General features: G+C 41.6%; 1 protein-coding gene and 1 long non-coding RNA gene across 3 annotated transcripts in view; one reads left to right on the top strand and one right to left on the bottom strand.

Moving 5' to 3' along the window:
* Window positions 1–3,616, bottom strand: part of CAP2 (cyclase associated actin cytoskeleton regulatory protein 2) — a 68,176-nt gene extending 64,560 nt beyond the window's left edge. The window contains exons 1-2 of one of the 2 annotated variants that reach the window (XM_052813300.1): window positions 3,324–3,616; window positions 2,518–2,654 (exon numbers count right to left, since the gene is read on the bottom strand). The gene's annotated coding sequence lies outside the window, so the exon portion shown is untranslated. The remainder of the gene's footprint in view (window positions 1–2,517; window positions 2,655–3,323) is intronic. The other variant, XM_052813205.1, reaches the window with a different exon arrangement.
* Window positions 2,654–12,645, top strand: part of LOC128153815 (uncharacterized) — a 28,124-nt gene continuing 18,132 nt past the window's right edge. Inside the window, exons 1-2 of the long non-coding RNA XR_008239115.1 lie at window positions 2,654–2,843; window positions 9,550–9,687. This is a non-coding gene — a long non-coding RNA (uncharacterized LOC128153815). The remainder of the gene's footprint in view (window positions 2,844–9,549; window positions 9,688–12,645) is intronic.

Genomic DNA, 12,645 nt, shown 5'->3' with positions numbered 1-12,645 from the left:
TTCTTTAGCCTGCTACTCTCTGAAAAATTGTGGGTCAGAGCAATTTCCATTAGCATATAGTCAGGAAAGCAGTCTCAATGGGACGTTTTTTAGTAACAAAAAGTCCCTGAAATTTGACACAGTCAGAATACCTTATATACACAGGTGAAATGAAGACAATAGTAGCCAGTATGTATATGGACTAAGGCCATGTCTATGCCATAAAGTCTTGCTAACGTGGTGACAACTATCACAGAGGTTTAAGAAACCCCAAAATCCATACCCTTGCTGAACTGGCTGAATCAGCAGAACCTCTGCCATAGATGCAGCTGTGCTTATCTGTGCTTTTGTCATCTGAATGTACACTGCTTAGTAAAGGTGTTGATATTCTGGTATAGTTCTAGCGGTGACATTCTGAACAGTTGAGCCTTTAGGGTTCAAAGCACTTCTTATTTGCAGAGTCAGTAAACCATATCTGCCAAAATTACTCATTTTTCAAAAATATGTGAGCAACTGGAGCTGACTCTGTACCTCAGGAAAATGACAAGTTCTGAATTGCTCCCCCTGTTGCAAAAGATGCACTTAACATTTTAGAGAAAGGAACTAAAATTATTTATATACATTAGGAGTGCTTTATCAAGGAAAATCTTTTAACCAGTTCATACTAAAACAGCTGTCTGAATAACTGCAATAATTTACACCTGATTTATCGTAGGTGTTTCTTTGTTTTTGCCCCAATAAGCATAAGTAAAGAATGTTCTCTTTCATGTAGTCAGATGTTCTAGTAGGCAGCAACTGCAACTATTGAGTTTGCTGCTGTTGTACATGTTGTTAAAACTCTTTATGGTTGCAGAACCATAAAGAATATTTCTTTAACATATTTGGCAGTTCACCATTTTTCTCTCTAGAGTTCAAACCACTTGCAACATTATTGTCACTGACAGGCCAGACTGAAGCATGGAAAGATCATCTGATTTGCTCCAGGTAATGTTGCAAGTCAATGTCAAGGCTGGGAGCTGAATACAATCCATCTGGTTTCCAGCCTTCCTTGCTGCACTCTACTCCTTTTCCAATACCTGCTAACTCAGATTCCCATGAATTTTAGTCCTGGGGGAATTTTCATTCCTTTTTTTTTTTTTTTTTTGTAACTTAGGGTCCCCAATGCATTTTACGTGGTTAATAAAAATTTATACACTGGGATTAGAAAACCTAATGATGGGGCGGGAGGCTAATACATGTAATCTTAGTATCCTTGCTCCTTATGGTGTATCAAGAAGCACTTTTCGTCACTGAAGTGAGCGCCATAGCTGACAAAGAATAACGAAAACATGTCATAGGTTGGTTCTACTGTAACAGTAAATAATGCACATCCTCTTCATTTTTATTTAATTGAGAAAACATATTTTATTCATTACATTTGGAGCTGTGCTTGTCCATCTTTCACATCTCAGCAGCATTCATTTGAGGGGGAAGACTCAAATGAATCATAAGAGTATTCTGAAGACGAGCATTTTTGTTATGCCCAAGACCGAAAAGGGCCATATTGTTGTATGTGCCTGGCTTTGCTCCAGGAGGTGGGTTGCCTTTGTTCTTGTGCAAACTTGCTCAAAATAGAATCAAACAGTGTTATGAAATCTTTGTGTTGAAAACGTATAGAATCAGAAAAAGTTTATTACCATTTGCATAATAAGTAATTAAAAGGAAATGCTAGGATAAAATTTGAATAAAATTAGGATATCCAACTTGCGGTCATGTCTTAAAAGGCCAGCTTTCAGAGTACTGTATTGAGTTTCAACTCATTCTATCTACCACTTTGCTATTCTAAATAATTTTTAAAAGTTACATTTCTGAAGTAGGACTAGCTTCCTGACTAGTTTCGCAGAACAATGAAACATGGTAGTCCATGAACCATTGCCACTTTTGCCTGCCTTAGAAATAAATGAATAAAAATTTGCAGTATTGATCCTACCCTACCCCCCTGCTAAACAGACTCCTTCCAACTATTTCCTAATAGACCGGCCTCTGTGTAGGTTTTTTTCTGAAAACGTTTTCCATCATTGGAAAACAACCACATTTAGGTAATGCATCTAAAGAAAGCTTTCTTCCCCAGATGGTCTTTGTTTTTAAGACTGCCCCTACGCGTTATGAAATCTGAATTTTACTTGCTAAAAATCCTCACTGTTGATCCTGTAATGCTAAGATACAGATCTACAGCAATGCCCGCAGCAAAGGACAGATTTCACATTTTTAGGTGGGGTCATGACAAGTTCTCCTCAGCTTTGTGCTGGCTGCATCTCTGGGGGAGTGCTCCTTTCAGATGTCAAGTTACTGCAAAATGCAGCATCTCAGCTTCACGGTTCTTCATTTCTGCCTTCCTCCTGCCCCCTCTGAACGTCGTCTTGTATTTGCAGAATCCCTTACATATTTTTATATAAAGGTATGTATTCTGTCTTCAGAACTCTCACCCTCGGATGCTGTTTGACCCTTTACTCCGGGCTAAACCTGTAGGCTACTCAGTCACCTCCACCACACGCATACCTCTGGCTCCAAGCGCGGGGGGAACCAAGGACTCGGAGCCCAGCTACCCACCAGCACTACAGCCGCCTCCCTCGAAATCAGATCATCTTACGCTGATTAAGAGAATTCAAGGCTGGCATCGCTTGACAGAGTCAGGTCTCCGTAAACAAGCGGAGGGCATTTTTAATAACCCGTCGCAAAGCTGGGCTGCCGGGATCCGGGGTGGGGGGCTGGAGCACAGCCGAAAGCACCCCCCGGGAGTCATTCACGGCCGCCGCCGGCGCTGACCACGGCCTTGGCGGAGGAGGTCCGGGTTCAGCCCCAGAGAGGATCCCTCATCTGCGGTGGTATTTTGCTGGGGTTTTTCCCCGCTCCGATTACTTCCCCCGCCCCGCGGCTCTTTGCCCTTATCACCCGGGGGGGAGGGAAGGGGGAGGCCCTCCGTGGGCATCCCGGCGCAGGTGACAGGCGCGAAGTCGAGGGGCAGACCGCAGCCCGGGCCATCAGCACGGCCGCGCCCGGCGGGGCCCTGACCCAGATAACTCCCGGGGCACTGCCCGCTCAACGAATTACGCCGCCGCCCCGCAGCCCCCCCCCGGCCCGAGCCCGAAGACGTCCCCTCATCGCTAGCCCCCTCCACAAGATGTCCGCTGCCGCCGCGGCGGCCGGGCCCCTCCGCCCCACCGCCGGCGGGAGCGCACCCACGGCCCCGGCCGCGCCGCGCCGGGCCCGCCCCAGCCTGCCCGGGGCCGGGGAAGCGGAGGGGGGGGGGGGTCGGGCCGCTCCCCGCATCCCGCCCCTGCCGCCGCTGCCTGCTCTTGAATTACCTGTTTTGATGACCCGCGTAGCCTTTTTTTTTCCCCTCCTCTCTGCAATGAAAATCCGTGGCCGGTCACTCGCTCCCCCCTCCCTCGCCTCGCCTCGCCGCTGCTCTCCCTCCTCCTCCTTCTCCTTCTTTTCCTTCTCCTCCTCCTCCTCCTCCTCCTCCTCAGCGGGAGCCGGTGTCAGTCAGTCACATCAGCTGCCCAGGCAGGCAGGGAGAGAAATGCCCGGCAGCTTCCGGGAGTGCCAAATAAAGACAAGTCCAGAAAGAGAGAGAGACGGTGGCAGAGATGGAGAAAGAAAGCAAAAAGTGGGTGGAGTGTGAAAATGGAGAGAGGGAGAGGGAGAGGGAGAGGTGTCTCTCGGCGGCGGGGCGGCGGCTGGGAGCCTGAGAGGAAATGGCAGTGGTGGAGCATCACGGAGGAGCAGGGGAGAGTGCGGGCACCCGGGGTTGGGGCACCCACGGCCGCAGGCATGGCGGCCCCACTTGCCCGTCGGGCACAGCTCGGGTGAGCGGGAAGCGAGCACCCCACGCCACGCAGGCCTGGCCCACGCTGGGAAAGGAGAGCGGGGCCAGCGTGGAAACCGGCAGACCCCTCACACGGCACGGGAAGCCGAGGGCAGCCTCAGGTACGCCAAGATAGTTCATTGTCTGCCCCGAGCCGGACTAAACTGTACTAGCCCGAGCACTGCTAGAGCTGGGCCCACAGTGGGGTTACTGCCTTCTTTCGGTACGGCCGCGAAACCAGGACTTCTCCCAGTAGGCAAACCCTCGTGCCTAGGCCTCGTTTGTCAGGCTCTCTGGGCTTCAGGCTAGTCCATACCCCTGGCCAAATGGGAGCACGCCTGTTTTGCAATTACGTGGTGCTCGTCGCCACGTGGTCCCAAGGGGCGTCTGATCATCCACCTGAAATCTGCTTCACCTCCAAGTATCAAATGAGCTGGCTTTCTGCACAGAAGTCTTGGGAGAAGAGCATGAATTCACAGCATTTAAAGGAACCGTTTGCTCTTGAATGGAAAAATAATTCATTAGTCAGTGATAATAAAAAAGACCACATATATTTTTCAAGTCAACCGTGTGGCTGTGCGAAAATCAGTAGTGCTTTTCCCTATCAAACATAGGTTATTTTAGAAGACTTTGTGTTTCGTTTCTGGTGGTTTGACAGCAACACTGTAAAATATGGAACGCAACAATTTGTTTTAATTGTGCAGCAGTTAAATAGGGGATGAAGAAGGTCATATTTTATCAAGGATGCCATAGTTAATAGCAGCTCACACACCTCACATGCCTAAAGACAGCATTAAGCAAAAGCAAGCTGACTGCAAGGATCAGTCTGGGATCCAAACTCACTAGTGCAGACTAATTGCCATTGGAAATTGCAAAAATCAGTGCGGCAGCTTCCTGTATGCAGTGAAAAGAACTACTTCTTCTTGGCATGTGTAAACAGCCAGATGAAATCAAAGAAACAGCACAGGTTTTAAACCAGAGGGTCTTGCCACACCTTCCAAAAGGGAAAAAGGTAGTATGGAATTGAAGACATGGTTGTAAAAATGCACAGAACACAGAAACTACTTAAGAGAAGCGAGAAACAAGCCCAGAAGATCTCTTTCTGGAAAGAAAACATGAAAGGATTAAGAAACTGTGAAACTACTGCATTTAGATTCAAGCTCAAGGTCTGTATTCCATACAACTCAGAGAGAAAAAAAAATCCCAACACCTGTGCAGTGTCAGTGTGATAAGTGGAAAGTTTAGGATGATAAGTGCAATTGAATTTTTATAGAATATCAATTTAATTTGAGAAAAATGTAATGTAGTTAAGTTATGAAATGTTTTACAAGCTCTAACTGTAAGAGCAAAAGTCAAGCATTCCACATCATCCTTTTACATCACAGGGATGTGGAAAAGGGAAAAACCACTAGGCATTTCCTTTCCATGGAAAGTCTTCTGAGGCTACCAAACTGGCAGATGCCTTACAGGTCTAAAACAAGTTCCCTATAACACGTCTTCACTCCTGACTGCTAGTGCTTTCTACACAAAACAAACAAGTTCTTTTTTTCTCTTCCCCAGGACAATGTTGGCAAACTTAAAAAGCTAAGACTAAAGTAAAGAGAAAAACAAGAAGTAGTAAATTTAGTAAGAAAGGAAAAAAAGGAGATTCAGTAATCGTAAAGTGACCTCATAATATAGAGGAAACCCAGTGCAAGCAAAGATGAAAGATGTAGCACCTGAAAACATTAGAGAAGAGAGTCTTGCCGTTTCTATATAAATAAAGGTAATCTTAGAACTTTTTAGCTATTAACTCAGGCCAGGCAACAGTGCCCTAAAGAGAAGAAAGGAATGAGAGATGTGCAAATTTTGGATTTTGCAAAATATTTTATGTGCAAAAATATTGACTAGATGACATGCTATTGTTTTATCCCATCAAGGAAAAAGAAGGCTTGGACAGCAATAAAAAATATGTTTTGAAAATACTTGGCATTGGCATCAAGTGAAACACTGAGAAAGGAGTGACTGGAAGATCAGACTTTGGGGCTGTGTACTTAGGACATGTTGCCCTCAGTCTAACAATGCATTCATATATTGGCTTAGATTTATTGATGCCAGAAACTGCAACATTAAAAGTTAAAGTTTTTTATTTGTGTACTTTTTTTAGTGGGGACAGGGTCACCAACTTCAGGATCAAAACATTCAAAAAACCTTTGCAATTCTAATTTATGGTATAGTCCTCCTGAAATAATGAGGACCGCTTCTTATGCAAGAAGTGCAGTAATAGCCCTCTTGCAGGAAGTTACCCAATTAAAATATAGTAGCTCATGGAGCATAGTGTATGGCATTTAATATAACTTTATAATTTTTTTTTCATGTTACAATCTATGCCAAGGCTGGCATGTTTTATTCCCTTTTATAGAAGAATGTATTTCTAAAGTCATGCAGGGATCCCAAAGTACACGTCAGAGGCTGTAGAGATAGGCTATCAAAATCTCTGTAGAATGACAGCATTGTAACCTACTTAGAAGAAAATACTCTGGTGCATCTTTTATTTGCATACACATTTTTTACAGAAGAAAACTGTTGAAAATGTTAATGCTTACCTTCCTAGTATTTGTTGAAAATGGACTTTCAATGTATTTGATTGTAGAATTTCCCGATTGATCTAAGTCGCATCTAAATGATTCATAGATGAGTTTGGAGAAAACCACAAACGTTTTTGCTCATTTCCTTGATTTCATTAAGTCTGTCCTTGCTGGGGCAATACCGAAAATACTAATATGAGTTAAAATTGCACAAGCACTTACTGATGTGAAAATAAATTGGAATATCATGTGAAAATCTTGGTAGTGTGACTTGCTAGATCTGCTTAAATAATATTGGAGTGCATTCAGGATATGTCAAGATGCCTTTTGCTTACCAAATCTGCTGTTTAGTCTACAGAACTTGAAAACCAGCATATAGCTAATTAACTAAACGGATCTGTGAAGAGCACTTTGTGAGTATCTTGTACAGATCAAGTGTCAAAACACGCAGGAAAAAAGGGAAGATTCTGCCAAAGAAGTGGACTATTTCTCCTCTTTCAAACTAGTGTGAAATAAGGCTGAATGTGTCATCATTCAATCTGATCACCTGTAAAATAAGATTAAGGCAGATTCAAATTACATTTAGTTTCACAGATGTCACTCTACTGCTTTTTTATCTCTTCTCTATATTCTCTTTTATGCAGTAAGCTCTGGGGGTGTGGACTCTCATTTCATAATTGTACATTAATTAGTTGAATGCTTCTCTTTAGGCATGGCAACATAAAAAGTTAAATAATAAGCACGTGCTTATCATTAAGTATGTGAGTAATGGCATCCCTGTGTGGCAGAGCACTTAGGCATTCCAGTTGTATTTAAGCAGCTTGTCGCATAGAGATGGAATTACTCACTTATTTATAATTCAGTATATGTTTAAGGACATTGCTGAATCCAAGGGGAAAATGTCCTGATCTCACAAATACTAATCTTTGTGACTACTTGTACTAATGGTAGTGTTGTGGTTTAATTCAGTTCTGTGGAGCTGTTCTTCTGGGAATGCTACTCAGTGAATATTGTAGGCTTGGGCCTCAGTTCTGCTAAGTATTTACATTGCCCTATCTATTTATTATCATGAGATACAGGCTTATGCTGTGTTTTTGCTAAAAATCCTCTTTAAAGATACAGTACTGGGTTTTGATACGGATTTCAAGTGAAGTTTCATGTTTTTCATTTAATTACGGGCAGAAATTTGCAAGGAACTTTTAGTGAGGACAATTTAACTGCAAGAGGAAGGAAAGCAGAATGTTCAAGTGTGAGCGTGGTGTTATCATGTCATCTTGATCTACTCTTTTGCTATGTATGAAACCTATGGAAGCAGTAGTCAAAAGGAATGACGAAGTCTTACTCGTTGGTCAACATTAGTTTTCCTGTTTTAGAATTGTTAGCATTTCTCTTTGAACTTCTTAGTTCTGTTTTCATCTTTTTTTCAATCTAGGCTGCAGGGGATCCTTTAAGAGACTGGCAGTGTCCTCTAGTTATGCATCGGTACCACTAAACAAAGTGAGGTACTGCTTTCAGCTTAGTAGTTGAATATACAGTTCTGCTTTGACAGAGTTTCAGGACAGCTTTACTGTGATGCTGGGCCACTGTTCCAGCCCCAGATGTGAGCTGTGAAGCATCTTAGTAGGATAATTCCAGCTGGTTAAATGTCTGTGCTCTTGACCTTGTCATTGTCAGTGGTTTGTAATCCAGCTGTGTCTGAGGAAAATGCAAGCATACCCAAATATTGCCAAAAGTCAAAAACTACTAAAATTGTTTTGTGGTCTTCTTCATGCCACAGCTTCTTTGACTCATTCAAAATGTCCCAGCATCCTTAGGAGCTCCAGTCACTTTCAGAATGCGCGAATGGGTCAGGCATGAAAGTCTGCTGTTTTAATCTGTGTTTTCTTGCGGCTGCAGTTTTCTCTTACTAGATGACATTCTTTTCTTTGTTGTCTGCTGCTATGTTTCTTTCATCACCATGTGTATGATGGCATCAATGTCATGATCAGAGCTTGTCAAGACTTGCTGTGTCTCCATCATCAGTAAAAGGCATCAGTCCCCTTCATGTACTATTCTACTAGTGGCTAAAATCCCTCATCTAGCAGTCAGTAAGATCCCTTTCTGCTTATTGCTGAGGAGGTTCTGCCATGGCGTAAGTTTTTTCCCAGTAAATCCAGATTGCAAACATTTTTTTCAGCCTCCAGAGGTAGAAAGCATAGAGCCAGCTCTAAACTTTTTTCTGGGATGACTTAGTAATGAGTCCCTGAGATCAATGTTCTTGTTGCATAGGAAAGCCCAGACAGCTGGTGCAGCAGAAGTACTGAAAAATCCAGACACACAGAAAATATGTTTTTTTTCCTAAAAAGCAGGGGACATTTGAAATTCTTCTTGTTGCTATTTCTGAGACATTGGGGAATAATCAAGTAATGAATTCAAGGTTTACTATACAACCCACTGGGCTAGAAACTTAATTTTTGTTTGAAATAATTACACAATCACCCGATTCGAGGAAATGGTGCTTTAAGGAAAACACCAAATTGTGCAAAATTTGTGGTAAAATCACATGAATCGATAACTTGGTGACATAATTTTTTGCAGAGAGAACACTTTGTAGGATATAATCAAATAGCAATGTGGGCAGATAACCAATGTGTATTCTGACGGTTATATATTTAGTGTTGTTCCAAGCGCTTAACTAGACCGTGCCCTTATTCAGACAGTGCTTCATAAGTAGCATAACCCCAGTTGCAGTCATTGCAGGCCAAGTAAGTCAAAGAAACCCCCTTAGACACAGAATTCCTCTGTTCTTTCACAACACTTAATTAGCTACTGGGTGACATTTGCTACCCCCTTCTGCCAATACTGTACCTAGCTGGTTTTGTCCATCTGCAAGCTCCTTTGTGCTGGATGGGTGAGGGGAGAGCAAGATAAGCACTCAGTCCCTGTTAGATCAGTTCACTCAGGCAGAAAATAAAGACCTTTACCTCACCATATTCACCGTGCTTGGGCTCAACCTGTAAGGACCCATTTAGCTGTTGACAGATATCTTCTGTAAATACACTTACTACCCTAATATAGAACAGAGGGGGAAAGACCACGAGTTTTGAATGTAAGTCTTTGAAATCTTTTACTTAGTTCTTGAAAGATACTGAGGTGATTTATGCTTTTCCAATACAGAACTGGAATGCCAGGGGCGACAGCGACGTCAATTTTCTTCTGCTCCTTCAACCCCTCCCTCAACCGAGGACTTGAAGATTGAGGATATCTCAGTTTTATATCCTCCTGCAAAATGAGACTGCTGGCAAGGATCCCTAGGTACAGTACATTACTTATATTAATATGCGGTTTTGTCAGCCTAAATTATTATTTTACAATGACTACCTAGATTAGGTACAAGGAGCTGATCAGGCACAGCAGCACAGAGCCTAGCACAGTCATTTACTCTACCTTTCATATTCTCTGTGGCAAATGGAGTGGCATCTTTTTATTTCACAGTATTCTGAGAGGTTTTTAAGACCAGCCCCCTTTTCTGAAATCTGTCCTTCTCAATACATGTTTTTCCTGTACAGCTGTGGCAGAAGAATTTCCTCTGTTGAGTAAAGAAAGGTTTGTTCTTTTATAAGAACTTTGTAAGTATAAAGCTAAAAAAGGTTTTAGGGTAAATCAAGCCAAGTACTGGAATGGAATAGAGTTAGAATAGAATAGAATAGACTATTTCAGTTGGAAGGGACCTACAATGATCATCCAGTCCAAGTAGCCAGATTATCTTCCTGTCTTCCTATTTTTTTTTCCAAAAAGGGGAGGACGAGCAAAGAAAAGGAACAAAACATATTTAAATTTAATGCCTAAAATGGATTAGAAGGAACTATAAATATTTCACACTGATGGGGTGAAATCCTGGTTCCCCTCAAGTCAGTGAGTGTTTTGTCACTGACTAACAGGGTCAGCACTTCACCCTACATTCCTGGATTAATGTTTCACTTGAATAAATGTAGGCCAATGATTTAGGTATCAGAAATAATCTTTTTGTTTCAAAACCAGTCATTTATTTCATTCTTATTTTCTTGCTTTCCTGTATTTACACAGGCTCTGTACATACTGCATTGTATTTCTAAAAGCTATAATTTTCTATAGAAAATAATATTGTTTGCTCTTCTGAATAATTCATCTTGGAGTTCTCTTTTAATCCCCCATCAAATGTGCCATTCTTGTATCTTCATAAAGGAAAAGAAAGGAAAACAACATTCTAAGGCTGATTTATGAATTAGACCATGAACATTAAAAATATATAAAGCCTTGGTATAAATAAGAACTTCAGTTTAGATTCTGGTTCAGTTATATCAGTACCTCTGAAACAGAACTGTTGGTTGTATACAGATTTCCACTAATTTAACTGACTTGTCACAGAGTATGAAAAAAGGAGCATAAGAGAGAAATATGATGAAGATTTGATGTTTAGCCTTGAGCAGCTAATATGGCTGACAACATATGTAGGATTTGAAGGAAACCAGAAATGCTTAGAATACAATATAAATTCAGTAGTAAATACAATGCAATTTATAATATTTGTGAAACAAGCAAATAGTTGTTAAAAGAGTTTTTAATCAAAGTTCCTGTATATCCTATTAGATTAAAATATAAATATTTTAGATGCAAAGGAAAGAACCCAGAAGCACCTTCATAGAGAATCTGTGGCCCACAAGCACTTGTAAGGTCTTTCATTAGATTACTGTTACACATCAGATGTACACGTCAGATTAGTGAGAGACCTTTCAGCATCCCAGTGAGGTTCAACTCCATCTTGTCCCTCTAATCTGTAGGAGGTCATCTGCCTCTAGTGCCCAGCTGGGATATCTCCAAATCTTTGTTGTAAGCAGCTCCAACTCATTTTCCCAGTATAAGATAGACTCAAGCATTGCAGCTGGTATAAAATGTTGTTTCAATGCCGTGCATCTTGTGGTTTTTATAAAACATTAAATGGTAATAACCAAAACAGTTGTGTATCACCATGAAGAATGTATTTACAAAGCCAAACCAGTATTAAAGGCACACATATATGCCACAGCATATAAAAGGTTGTTGCATGTATCTGAGCTGACCAGTCCTGAAATGTCAGCCTCTTCCAGTCACCGGCTTCATTCAGCCTGTAATAATCAGCCAAACCTGTTTTGCTTACCTGTGGTTGGTTGCCTCAGCATGGTTGAGTGGTTTGTCTATGGCTTCTGTGACCTCCTGTGTACGTACCTTAGTGATAAGCAAAGTTAGGGGCTACATTGGGGGACCTTGGGTTGCATTTCATCATCAGCAAGGAATGAATTATTGGGAGTACTTTTGTATAATACTTAATAAAAGGAAAATAAACATGTTAGAGGAACAATGGAGTGAAATCTTTTGGGGAAACAAAAGAGAAGATGGTACCCACACTAAAATTCTTGGAACCATAGGCTGATCTACATCATCAGTTGTGGTGAGCAACACATATAATCCCTCTCTTCCGGAGTCATCCATCAGTATTTATAATGGTTCACCAGTGTTAATGTGATAATGTTTAAGAAGTTGAAATAATTCTGAAGTGTAGCTTTCCCAGGAATCCTCATGGTATTCATAGCAGATCTTCCTTACATCCTTTCTTTAGTGTTACTGAACAAATTTGGTAGAGAACCTCATGTGCTCCACATATGGGAGTTTTTCCAGGTTGATTTGTTCATTGGTTGTCCTGATTTTTGTGTAATACAGGTCCCCAGCCAAAAGGCTGTGAGTCTTGTGTGGTCATTTACTGTTCATTAATAAAAGCAGAACAGAAGGGACTATTATTTGTTTGCTTTTACTAGTTATTTTGGTATTTGTTATTACCTTTTTCCACTCTCCTGTTGTCATTTTTGATGTCAGTTCTAGGACATTAATCACAACCTTTTTAATGTCTTCATTTTCTGAAATGCAAATATTCATATTCAGGAGTACAACCAAAACCTAGATTCAAAGTTACCATGTCACATTTCTGACTGTTGGCTGGATGCCAGCAAATAACAAGCATTAGAACAATTAGTTTCACGTATAAGTACACATAAATATTCATGTTTCCTAATACCGACCAGGAAGAGGATGATGAGCAAAGGCTCAGATCCTCAGACGTGTTTAGGTCCCTTACATAAATGCATTTCAGTACAGACACTAAATAGACAATGGGCAGTGCCAATATGCATCTGTATGTGTCCTGGGGCTGTTTTTAGGAATTGGAAGTCCATACAGGAGCCTTTCTGAGCAAAACACCTG

Source organism: Harpia harpyja, chromosome 1 (assembly GCF_026419915.1).
Source record: "Harpia harpyja isolate bHarHar1 chromosome 1, bHarHar1 primary haplotype, whole genome shotgun sequence".
In the NCBI taxonomy this organism is placed as follows: Eukaryota; Metazoa; Chordata; class Aves; order Accipitriformes; family Accipitridae; genus Harpia; species Harpia harpyja.
The sequence above is the reverse complement of the archived record's forward strand: the minus strand, read 5'-3'. Positions and strand labels throughout refer to the sequence as shown.